The following is a 13121-nucleotide window of genomic DNA, read 5'->3' on the forward strand; positions in this document are numbered from 1 at the left end:
AAGCACCACCGAAATTCAATTGAAGTTGCCTAATGCCGCTAATGAACCGATAATGAAATAACGAGCGGGTGAATATATTTATATCCACGCATTCGCTTCACTTTGCTGCTTCAATTTCTTTCGATTGCAAATAAGCAGGTTTATCACTGGTGTTGCAGAAATCGTCCACCGCTTTTTTTTTTGTATTCCGTCTTCATTCTGCTGCTCTATTCAGCTGATTGAATTTCCTCTTCTTGGCTGCCGTGCGCTCACAAACTATTTCATTTGTTTCTGTGCGATCTCAATTGATTGAACTAACAAGCACAAAAATAACACATCACACCACGTTCCTTCGCATTTCGTTCTTGCCACCAATCAGCGGGCAGCCATTCGTCAGAAAAATTCGCAGTCGGTTTTTATTAGCACACTTTTAGCGGCAATTGTGGAAAAACATCCTTCCAGCGAAGAACAACAATCTAAAACCAAAACCGCCAGCGAAAGGAGAAAAGTCGCACAAACCTGTTTCGGGTTTGCTTCACGTAGCACTGAAAGCACTAAACTCCTAGCACTGCTTGCTACGAACGCACACAAATAAGTGAAAGGAAACTTCTCCACTGGCGAAGAACTCGATCTAGACTGAGCCACCAAAAAAACAGAAACAGTTGGAACCCTTCACAGCCGAACACAAACTACGACGCACACGTTTGCTGTGCTGTGAGAATAGCGCAGAAAAACAACAAAACGATCGTTTCAACAACAAACGACGACACTACCGTATTCGATGATCTCACGCAAGTGACTGATACCACGATGTGCAAGATTAACTGACTATGCTGGCGGTTGTTGAAATGCAATAATAGGGGAGCCAGTGTGTACAGCTACAGCATATCGTGTAGGTTAAGAAAATATGCTGTGCATGTAGCAGCACATGCTCTCATGCTCAAGCAACATTATTTCGCTCTTGCATCGTGTGTGTAGCTTATGTCGTTGCGGCGGTGGTGCTGGTGCTACACCATTTTGCTCTACACGAACATTTTAAGTGCAAAACTGCTACATCGCCAGAACAAATTTGGTATTTTGTACGTGAGTTATTCCATACCATCTGCGTCCTTTGAATTGTTCAACCAATCTTTTTAAAGTCAAAAGGTTTTCTCCATTCACGTAAACATTACAACAACTTCTAAACTATTCCTCCAATATTTTTGCTGTCTAGAAGTGAATTACATTGATGAATGTATTACACTGTGCTACAAATGAAAAAAAATGCAAGAACTTCTGAAGTAACCTAGTGTAGGTTGTAGGTCTTGTTGAGTGTAACATTCGCTCATACTAGAAATTTTCTAAACACTCCCAAAATCTGAAGTTATGGTCAAAAAACGGTTTTTTGGACCTCAGCGCGTATAATATTTTTTAACTCAGTCATTTGTCAACCGATTTTCAATATTAAAGCAGTTTTAAAAAGAGCACAAATAGAGCTTTCAAAATATATACAGGTTTGTTCTAATATCAATAAAACATGCTAAGTTATTTGAGTTTATATCTAATTTTATAGACTTTTTCACGCAATTTTTCAATTTAATTTTAAATTTGCCGTCTATTTTTGTGGGAAACATACCACAAATACACTATAATTTCAAAAGTATATTCAATTTCGAATCAAATGAAAGCAGTTTTGTGGAAATCGGTTGATATTTGGCTAAATTATATATTTTATAAAGAAAACCAAAATTTTTGGCTTCTATCGCACATTTATTTCATGGTGCTACAAATGATGAAAAAATGCAAGAACTTTTGATGTGACTTAGTGTGGGTTGTATCTTTAGTCAAGTGTTACTTGCGCGTTTACTTGAAGTTTTTCAAATACCCCGAAAATTATAAGTTATGGTTAAAACCCTGTTTTTTACCTTAACTCACATTTTTATGTTTAATACGGTTATTTTTCAACCGATTTTTCACATTTTGGCTGTTTTGGAAAGGCGAAAAATAGAGCATTTGAAACATATAAATATGCCTAAAAACTTTACCTTTATGTGATGATAGTTTTAAAATGAATAAAATGGTTTATGTTATTTTCAAATTTTTCTAAACTTATTCGCAATTTTTCACACATTTTTGTAATGATGGAGCTTCAATTGCTGTAAAATTTGAAAAGTTCTTTTTAGTACCAAACGAAAATAATAGGTGTTGTTAATGAAAATTTGTTATAATTATGCTGAGAAATGATTTCATGAAAACATCAAGTCATATCTCAGCCAAATTATAACAGATTTTCATAAACAACATATACCGTTTTCGTTTGGCACTAAATGTACTTTTCAAATTCCACAGCAACTAAAGCTCGTTCATGACAAAAATGTGTAAAAAATTGCGAATAAATTTGAAAAATTTAAAAAAAACATAAACTATTTTATTTTTTTTAAAACTATTCATCACATATAGGTAAAATTTAAAAAAAAATAAATCATCTAATTTTATTGAATATGAATCATCTTATTTTATTTAAAACTAATCATCACGTATAGGTAAACTCTTTAGACTTATTTATATGTTTCAAGAGTTCTATTTTTCGCCTTTTCAAAACAGCCAAAATATAAAAAATTGGTTGAAAAATAACTGAATTAAACATAAAAATGTGAGCTAAGGTAAAAAACAGGGTTTCGACCATAACTAATTATTTTCGGGGTATTTGAAAAACTTCAAGTAAACGCGAAAAGTAACATTTGACTAAAGCTACAACCCACACTAAGTCACATCAAAAGTTCTTGCACTTTTTCATCATTTGTAGCTCCGTGAAATAATTGCGCGATAGAAGCCAAAAATTCTGGTTTACTTAAAAAATTATAACTTAGCCAAATATCAACCGATTTTTACAAAACTACTTTCAATTGATTCGAAATTGAATAAACTTTCAAAATTATAGTATATGTGTGGCATGTTTCTCACAAAAATAGACGGAAAATTGACAATTAAATTGAAAAATTGCGTGAAAAAATCTAAAAAATTATATTTAAGCTCAAATAATTCAACATGTTTTATTGATATTAGAACAAATCTGTACATATTTTGAAAGCTCTTTTTTTTCTTTCTAAAACTGCTTTGTTATTGAAAATCGGTTGATAAATGACTGAGTTAAAAAATATTATGTGCGCTGAAGTCCAAAAAATCTTATTTTGACCATAACTTCAGATTTTGGGGGTGTTTGGAAAATTTCTAGTATGAGCGAATGTTACACTCAACAAGACCTACAACCTACACTAGGTCACTTCAGAAGTTCTAAATCGCTGTATCACATTGTTATCAATGCAACTGCAAGAACTTACAGAAAGACGTATTTTCAATAAAAACAAATATTCTTCACACCAAATTTTGAAATATCTCCTAAACGAATGCATTTAAAAAGATTTCACAGATGTCACCAAGGGCTTTATCATTCGTTGTTTTGTTTTTGATTAGACGCAATTGTTTATCTCCGTTTGATTCGCAAGATAACAATACACGAGTTATCGTACGGGTGTTTTTTTGTCGATTAGTTCTTGTGCTGCGCGATAACAATAGCCTGCAGTTTATCGGCAGAAACATCTTCTGCACACTGGTAGGGGCAGGCTACCCCGCCAGTGATCTGATACGCAGCTGATTTATCAGCAAGAATAATTCTCCCGCACCGCTGTTACCCCGCTAGCAGCACGGACCATCATACGATCGAGCGAGTGGAAGTCAACTACAAGTGGCATCTACAAGGTCGAGTGTAAGATACGGCCACTGTGTCACAACACGAAGCTGGATCGACATTGTTTGTTCTGCGGAGACACTCGATTAATCCAACTATCAGCCGTGAGGTCGTGACTTAGACGTTCGGTGAAGTATTCACTTTAGAATTTTTATCATTATTATTAATATTATTATTATTATTGTTATTATTATAATTATTATCATTATTATTGTTATTTTTATTATTATTATTATAATTATTATTATTATTACTATTATTACTATTGTTATTAGTATTAGTATTACTGTCTTTTTTTTTATTTTAATCCATTGTAGTTTGAAAAATTGTTTTTAAAATTTAATATCAACTACTTGATCCCCCCCCCCCCCCACATTCGAATATTTATCGTTTGTGTGCGGTAGAGCGTAACGCTCCCGCAAAATGGACGACATGCAGGTGCAACTATTCCTGGATGTGGAAAAAAATGGGGAAGAGATTGAGATCTCCCCCATCAATTCCCCTCTACCTTCCCCGCTACCTAGCCCCGTACCAAGGGTACCGGCAACACGGGTGAAAGCTTACCCAGATGCTTCGAAAGGTCCGTTCGTAGTTTTCTTTAGGCCCATAAAGAAGCCTCTTAACATTATACAAAACAGTTTTCGGACGTAACCGAAATTACAAAGGTTAGGCCGAACAAACTGCGAGTTGTCGTGAGTAGCTTGAAGCAAGCAAACGCAATTGCTAGCTACGAGCTCTTCACGAGAGAGTACCGCGTGTACATCCCTGCCAAGGACGTGGAGATCGACGGTGTGGTTACCGAAGGAAGCCTCACGGTCGATGACATTTTGCGTCACGGGGTTGGCTGCTTCAAGAACCCCCTGATTCAAGATGTAAAGATACTGGATGTCAAGCAATTGCATTCAGTATCCATCGAAGAAGGGAAGAAGAAATTCCTTCCTTCTGATTCCTTCCGTGTAACATTCGCCGGATCCGCACTGCCGAACTACATCTCTTTGGACAGGGTTCGTCTGCCCGTACGCCTGTTCGTACCGCGGGTCATGCATTGCCAAAACTGCAAGCAGTTAGGTCATACAGCCACCTACTGCTGCAACAAGGCACGCTGCAGCAAGTGCGGAGGCAATCATGCTGAGACCGCTTGCAGTGAGGATACTGAAAAGTGTCTTTACTGCGAGGGACCTCGGTATGACCTTTCGGCGTGTCCCGCGTACAAACAGCGCGAGGAAAAAATTAAGCGTTCCCTTAAGGAACGATCAAAGCGCTCTTTTGCAGAAATGCTTAAGAGGGCTGAGCCACCCTCGACAGGAAACATCTTTTTCTTTTTGCCAACCGATGAGGGTACATCTGACGATCCCGTCGAAGGGTGTTCTTATGCCTTGCCAGAGGGATCTAGGAAGAGGAGAATGCTCAACTCTCCTAATCTTTCTCGCAAAGGTCGTAAGATAACCCCTAGCGGAATGACCAATAAGACAACACAAAAAGGAAGCGGTGAAGAAAAACCGAAGCAAGTACCCCCCGGTTTTAATTTCAAATCAAACCAGGAGTACCCACCGCTTCCTGGGGCACCAAAAACCCCTCGTGCACCCATTTCTCGATCAGAAGACATAAAAGAAACAGGGTTCATAAAATTCTCTGATATTGTGGACTGGATATTTAAAACATTCAACATACCAGATCCCCTTCAAAACATTCTTCTTGCCCTTCTCCCTACAGTGAAAACCTATTTGAAGCAACTCACAGCAACTTGGCCCCTCATTTCAGCTATCGTATCTTTCGATGACTAATACGTCGAAAGAGGTTAAGAATTTTGTCACTGTGTTACAGTGGAACTGCAGAAGTATCATCCCCAAATTCGATTTATTTTCACATTTGACACATACAATTGTGATGCGTTCGCGCTCTGTGAAACTTTTCTCAGTTCAAATGACCAACTTAATTTCCACGATTTCAACATCATTCGTCGAGATCGAGACTCACACGGTGGAGGGGTACTTTTAGGGATCAAAAAGTGCTATTCTTTTTTCAGAATCAACCCCCCCTCGATCTCGAATATTGAAGTTGTTGCCATTCAAATGAATATGAATGGAAAAGACCTATGCCTTGTTTCGTTATATATCCCTCCATCCGCGCGGATTGAACAGAGGCATCTCACTGATATAGCAGAGTTGCTTCCCGCGCCTTTTCCGATATTGGGAGATTTTAACTCTCACTGTTCGCTATGGGGGTCGCTGTACGACGACAACCGATCGACGACTTCAATATGACAGTTTTGAATACTGGGGAAGCGACACGTGTACCTAATCCTCCAGCACGTGAAAGCGTGCTTGACCTATCCCTCTGCTCGACATCACTAGCGTTAGATTGCCAGTGGAAAGTCAACGATCCCCACGGTAGTGATCATCTTCCAATCGTTATATCAATTGCTAATGGTTCAACTCCCCCGAACCCAATCCATATTTCCTACGACCTTACACGTAATATTGATTGGAAGTGTTATGAGTCTATTATAGCGCAATCTATCGAGACTCACGAGGAACTTACTCCGGAGGAAGAATACGCGTTCTTAGCTGGCTTGATAACCGACGCCGCGACTCAAGCTCAGACGAAACCGATACCCGGGGTTACGATTAGACAGCGCCCTCCCAACAAATGGTGGGACAAAGAGTGCTCTGAGCTGTACGCGCGAAGGTCCGCGGCGTATAAGGACTACCGGGAGTACGGCACTGTCAACCTGCTTCGAAAGTACGAGGCACTGGGCAGGCAGATGAAGAGCTTAGTAAAGGCGAAAAAACGCGGGTACTGGCGGCGGTTCGTAAACGCGTTGTCGAGGGAAACAGCGATGAGCACTCTTTGGGATACCGCCAGGCGCATGCGGAACCGTGACGTTTCGAATGAAAGTGAGGAGTATTCAGATCGCTGGATACTCGATTTTGCCAAAAAGGTCTGTCCGGACTCTGTACCGGAACAGAAAACCTTTCGCGACGCGTTATTAGTAACTACGAAAGAGCCTCCATTCTCGATGTTGGAATTTTCAATGGCTCTCCTGTCGTGCAACAATAAGGCTCCAGGGTTAGATAGAATAAAATTCAACCTGTTGAAGAATCTACCCGACTCTGCAAAAAGACGCTTGTTGAATTTGTTCAACAAGTTTCTTGAGCTAAATATTGTTCCGCATGGCTGGAGGGAGGTAAAAGTCATTGCTATTCGGAAACCCGGGAAACCTGCCTCTAATCACAATTCATATAGGCCGATTGCGATGCTCTCTTGCCTCCGGAAATTAATGGAGAAAATATCCTCTTACGGTTAGACAAATGGGTCGTAACAAACGGGTTACTTTCAGATACTCAATTTGGCTTTCGCCGGGGCAAAGGGACGAACGATTGCCTAGCGTTGCTTTCTACTGAAATTCAACTAGCCTTTGCTCGAAAAGAGCAAATGGCTTCTGCGTTCATGGATATTAAGGGGGCTTTTGACTCTGTCTCTGTAGCAGTTTTAAGCGCGAAACTTCATTCGCAGGGACTTTCACCAAATTTGAATAACTTTTTGCTCAATTTGTTGTCAGAAAAGCATATGCATTTCTCACATGGCGATTCGACAACTTCCCGAATTAGTTACATGGGCCTCCCCCAGGGCTCATGTTTAAGTCCTCTCTTATATAATTTTTACGTCAATGACATCGATGAATGTCTTGCAAATTCATGCACGCTAAGGCAACTTGCAGACGATAGCGTTGTATCCATTACTGGTAGCAAGGCTAGCGATCTGCAAGGACCATTGCAAGATACCTTAGACAATTTGTCTGAATGGGCTCTTAAGATGGGTATCGAATTTTCTCCGGAGAAAACTGAGCTGGTCGTTTTTTCTAGGAAGCATAACCCAGCTCAGCTGCAGCTCCTACTAACGGGTAAAACGATCTCTCAGGTTTTAGTCGCTAAATATCTCGGGGTCTGGTTCGACTCTAAATGCACCTGGGCTTGTCATATTGGGAATCTGACACAAAAATGCCAACAGAGGATTAATTTTCTTCGTACGATTACCGGAACTTGGTGGGGTGCTCACCCAGGAGACCTTCTAAGGTTATACCAAACAACGATATTGTCAGTTCTTGAGTACGGCTGTTCTGCTTTCGCTCCGCCGCGAACACGCACATTATAAAATTAGAGAGAATACAACATCGTTGTTTGAGTATTGCCTTGGGTTGCATGCAGTCGACCCATACGATGAGTCTTGAAGTGCTAGCGGGTATTCGTCCGTTGAAACATCGTTTTTGGAATCTTTCTTACCGGTTACTAATTCGATGCACGGTCATGAACACATTAGTAATTGAAAAAATTCGAGAGGTTGGTCGACCTTCAATCCCAAATTAGATTTATGACTTTATATTTTGACTACATGGCTCAAGATATTAACCCTTCTTCATACGTTCCCTTCAGTGTCGCACCTTTAGATACTTCTAACAATGCTATATTCTTCGACACCACCATGAAAGAATACATTATTGGTATCCCGGATCAATGGCGCCCACAAGAGATCCCTAAGATTTTTTCAAATAAGTTTAAACATGTGAGTTGTGATGAAATGTTTTATACTGACGGATCTAATCTAGATGAGTCCACTGGCTTCGGTGTTTTCCACGAAAATTTTACCGCCTCCTACAAACTCGATGCTCCTGCTTCCGTGTACGTCGCAGAACTTGCTGCTATTCAGTACTCTCTTGGGATCATCGAAACCCTGCCCATAGACCACTACTACATCTTCACAGACAGTCTCAGTGCCATTGAGGCTCTGCGATCAATGAAGACTGTGAAGCACACCCCGTATTTCCTGGGGAAAATACGGCGGTTTTTAAGTGCTTTAACAGATAAAAATTACCGGGTTACCTTAGCGTGGGTCCCTTCTCATTGTTCCATTCCGGGCAATGAAAAGGCTGACGCTTTAGCTAAGGTGGGTGCTATTGATGGCGATATTTATGTAAGACCAATTGCTTATGATGAATTTTATAGCATTTTGCGTCAGAGAACACTCAACAGTTGGCAATTATCATGGAACTCAGATGAACTGAGACGGTGGCTATATTTCATTTTTCCTAAAGTATCGACGAAAGCATGGTTCAAGGGGTTGGATGTAGGTCGGGACTTCATTCGCGTGATGTCCAGACTTATGTCCAATCACTACACGTTAAACACGCATCTCTTTCGTATAGGGCTTGTAGACAGTAATCACTGCGTTTGTGGCGATGGCTACCATGACATCGAGCATGTTGTTTGGTCGTGTACCGAATACTGTGGTGTAAGGTCCGAGCTTATAGATTCCCTTCGGGCCCGAGGAAAACAACCGAACGTACCCGTTAGAGACATTCTGGGGAGCGGTGATCTCCAGTACATGACACAGCTATACTGCTTTCTGAAAAACGCTGACATTAAAATTTGATTTTTTTTATCTATTTGCTAGATTACAATTCCCGTCATAAAATGAATGAAAATGATACACCATGGTGGAGACACTAAAATGAAGACTCGGCTCCTTCATGTTCACGCAGACACCTCAGACCAAAACTGCTCAAATGGAACATCACTGCTTAGCCATGTACAAATAAATGAATCCTGTAACTCAATATAGTTAAAAATTGTAACTCCCCTCTTCTCACCTTAAATCCCCACTAGCTCGTAGTCGGCCGCGAGATATAAAAAATGTGCCTCCCTCTTTTCCCTGCTAACTTAAAATTAAAAAAAACATGTACTTGGCTCAGTTAAACATAATTTGTATCGTGCCGTGTCAAATAAACTATTTTTAAACTAAAAAAAAACCAAGGGCTTTATGATTCGAAATTACTATTTGAATCATATCATATCATTGGAACATCATTTTTCCTCAAAAAATTTAAATGTTCTTAGGATGTAACTTCAAATAAAATCGTGTTACATCTCTCCACCCTGAACATTTTACGAAAAGTTTCAGAATGAGTTCAGCAAAACAAGAAAATCGAGAAAAAATTTAATTATTTTTTGTTATAATTTAAAACATGGTTTGTATTTTCAAATTTACTTTTCGCCAAGAATTCAGTTTTCAGGAAAATGAAAATACGAAAATAAAAATTGAACAACTGCTTATCCAGCTATAGTTCAGTCAATATTCGTTTATTATTAGCCTAATAAACTGTAAATCAATAAAATTGTTCGTATACTTACAAACCTGGTGATGCCAGAAAAAAAGGTTCCCATCACTGCCTGTTTTCAAAAGCTGTTCACATCATTATAAATTAAAACTTAAGCAGCACAAAAAACGGGAGCGAGTCAAGAACATAGGATTACGCCCTGTGAAGATTATCATACACTAAAGTCTTTATTATGCGGTTTTTGTTCATGCGAATTTAGAATTGACGCGGTTTTTACAAAGATTTTGGAATTTACGCGATTTTTTGTACGTAGATTCCATTGAAATGTCGTTTTTTACTCACTATAAACTGAGTATCCACTGATTTGACCCAACCTTTTTATAATTTTTCTTGATTTTCAGTTTGATTCGCAGGTGTAAAAACCCTTGTATTGATTTCTTTTCGAAAGTAATTAGCAGAAAAGATTAAAAACTTTGAGCAAATAAAGTTTTTTCTACGTGGATTCCAAAATTTACGCGGTGTTTTACGCGTATTTAAAAATTTGCGTGTTTTTTCACGCGCTACGTTTCCCCCGCCTAAAAAAGACTTAAGTGTATTTTTATATGACTCACATCGTTTAAATAAATAAAAACAAGTTTGTATTCATAAGTTTGTATTCATAAACTTTTGATGAATAGTTATTAAATTCAGGTTTTGATTTTTTTTGTTGATTAAAAATGAACGAGAAAAAACGACGCACTGTTGGGAAAAAATACTAGGGGATATTGCTGAATGAAGAGTCGCATTGACGGAGACTATCTTTTCAGGGTTAAATTTGATTAATCATTTTTGCAAATGGTTATCATGGCAACTACTTTCCGCATTCGAGTTCAATATTTTTCATGCGTCACTCATAGTCTTGAGCTTGATTAACACATTTCCCGATGAAGCCTATACAAGGTGATTGGTTCCTTGTTGGGAATGTTTTAGAGGCTGATAGAGGGCCACATTTGATGAAAACAATTCTTCTACGCATATGCCCTAACGTTAAACTACTCGGCGTTATTCCACTTTGAAGTTTATTGGATAGTCTCCCATAAAGTGGCTCTAACTCTGGGCCCCAGAGATTGGGGTCATAAAACTTAGAACAATTCTCTTAGTTTCATTTGAAAGCTAAGAAAGTTTTTCGCTAGATTTAGCTTCTACGTGTCTAAATGCTGAAATTACAATTTGAAGGCAAAAATGTTTAAAACTAGTGCTGTTTTAAATGTATTTAAATGTTTTCTCACAAAAAACGTGGTTAACATTATTATTTTTTAGTTCAAATTGAACATTTTTCACTGCTCTATTGTTTATTCTTTGACATCAACTCTCTATCTGCTTTAATTTTGGAGAAATTTCAATTTTAATGCAGCATGTTTGATGCATTGATTACCAGTTTTATGTTGATGCAGGTTCTCCAGAAATTTATACTGATTTCAACACTTGCGCCGAATAAAAAGTATCCAAGCATGAATTTGTTCATTTCACTCTTAGAGTGGTTTATTATACTTTTTATTTTAGAGAAGACGGAAAACCATCATATCATACCGTGAGTTTTGCATTTTTGAACTATTTGTTGTTAGTTTTCGAATAAGATAAAAATTCACTCTTAATTCGCAAAACATTGCATTATCTAGAATAATCATAAATTCAGCAAGCCTCTAGCAAGTACGGATCAGGAAGGAATTATGAGATCTTGTAAATTTCTTTCAATAAACATTTGTTATAATAAAATTAATTGAAACAATATGTTGATTGTCCAATTTCTTTTGTTATGTTGTTTTTATTTGTACCTAAATACATTGCTTGTGCATATGAAAAAGTCGAAAAACATTGTCAGTAGGATCAACCTACTTATATCATCTGATAATTGAAAGCCAAACAAATAGTTTTTTCTATAAAAATTAATCTATAAATAATTACTACACAATATTTATTAAGATAAACTTAATTTTGTTAACATAAAAAATTTTATTCCGATTTTAAGAAATGCACTGATATTTGAACAGAGTTTTGATGTTTCAACAGTTTTTTACGTCTTTTGTTAAGTTTCTTATAAATTATATCTGCATAAGAATTACTTTGTACGCAGTATTGAACGCTACCCTTAAATTTTTTTCTAGGCGTTTATTAACAGATAACAATTTCATTTCTTTGAGGTTTTTTTCGCGGGGGATACCTACTGGAGATGGTCGGGTTTGATGTTTTTCAAACCTGTACCCGACCCGAACCCGAATTTTTTTTTCGGTCGAAACCCGAGCCCGACCCGAACCCGACATTTTTTTTTTCGTTCAAACCCGAACCCGACCCGAACCCGAAAATTTCATTTCTTTAAAACCCGAACCCGACCCGAACCCGAAATTGTGAAACCCGAACCCGAGATTTCATAGATTTTATAGTCGGGTTTCGGGTTTTCATACCCAAACCCGACCTGAACCCGACATTTTCAAACCCGAACCCGACCCGAACCCGAAAATATTTTTTTCACAAAACCCGAGCCCGACCCGTACCCGACACTTTCAAAAATTTCCAAACCCGAACCCGACCCGAACCCGTCGGGTACGGGTCGGGTTCGGGTTTCGGGTTTGAAAACCCGAAACCCGACCATCTCTCATACCTACCTCGTAAAAAACGCGTGAAAAAGCCGCGTTCATTCAAAAATCCTCACAAAGGCGCCATGGTTCACAAATCCGCGTAAAAAAACTAAAAAAAAATCGTGTAAAATAACCACCAAGAAAGGCTTCAGGAAAAAAACCGAGACGCTCTACGACCAGTATTTATAATTGTCCTATTTGACGGTCATTCCGGATCCTTCAGAGGGCGGAGCTTTGTTGTTTGACTAAGTCTTTTTCTCAATAAAAACTTAGTTTTGATTCCCAACACGCGTTAACTCGAAAATCCGCGTATTTTTTTTTATTTTGAATCAGCGCGGTATTGCGTAAATAATACCGTAATTTAAAAATCCCCGTAAAAAACGCGTAATTCCAGAATCTGCGTGAAAAATCTCATAAAAAATTGTGTACAAAAAACCTGACTGTACATATTGTCATTGTGCAGTTGTAAAACTTGAACACCACTGTTCTCGTTTACCGCATAAACTGTTATAACAAAAACATTACAACAGACAAGCTTCGCAACGTACCGAGCTTTTGAAGCGCTATAAATGTCGATTAAAAGCATGCATTACTGTCGCTATATAATATACCGCGCGTATTATTGGGAAATCAACACAAAAACGTTGAAACATATTCAAATCAAAAACGTAACAGTACCAATTTG

The 13121-nt window shown here is 38.3% G+C and overlaps 1 protein-coding gene across 5 annotated transcripts in view; it reads right to left on the reverse strand.

The window, feature by feature from the left end:
• LOC129720769 (tetraspanin-18) overlaps positions 1-772 on the reverse strand; it is an 89150-nt gene extending 88378 nt beyond the window's left edge. For 4 of the 5 annotated variants that reach the window (XM_055672485.1, XM_055672487.1, XM_055672488.1 and 1 more), the window contains exon 1: positions 499-765. The gene's annotated coding sequence lies outside the window, so the exon portion shown is untranslated. Of the gene's footprint in view, positions 1-498 lie in introns of all 5 variants that reach the window. The other variant, XM_055672481.1, reaches the window with a different exon arrangement.
• Positions 773-13121: the final 12349 nt, after the last annotated feature.

The sequence above is a fragment of the Wyeomyia smithii genome, chromosome 2 (genome assembly GCF_029784165.1).
Source record: "Wyeomyia smithii strain HCP4-BCI-WySm-NY-G18 chromosome 2, ASM2978416v1, whole genome shotgun sequence".
Classification (NCBI taxonomy): domain Eukaryota; kingdom Metazoa; phylum Arthropoda; class Insecta; order Diptera; family Culicidae; genus Wyeomyia; species Wyeomyia smithii.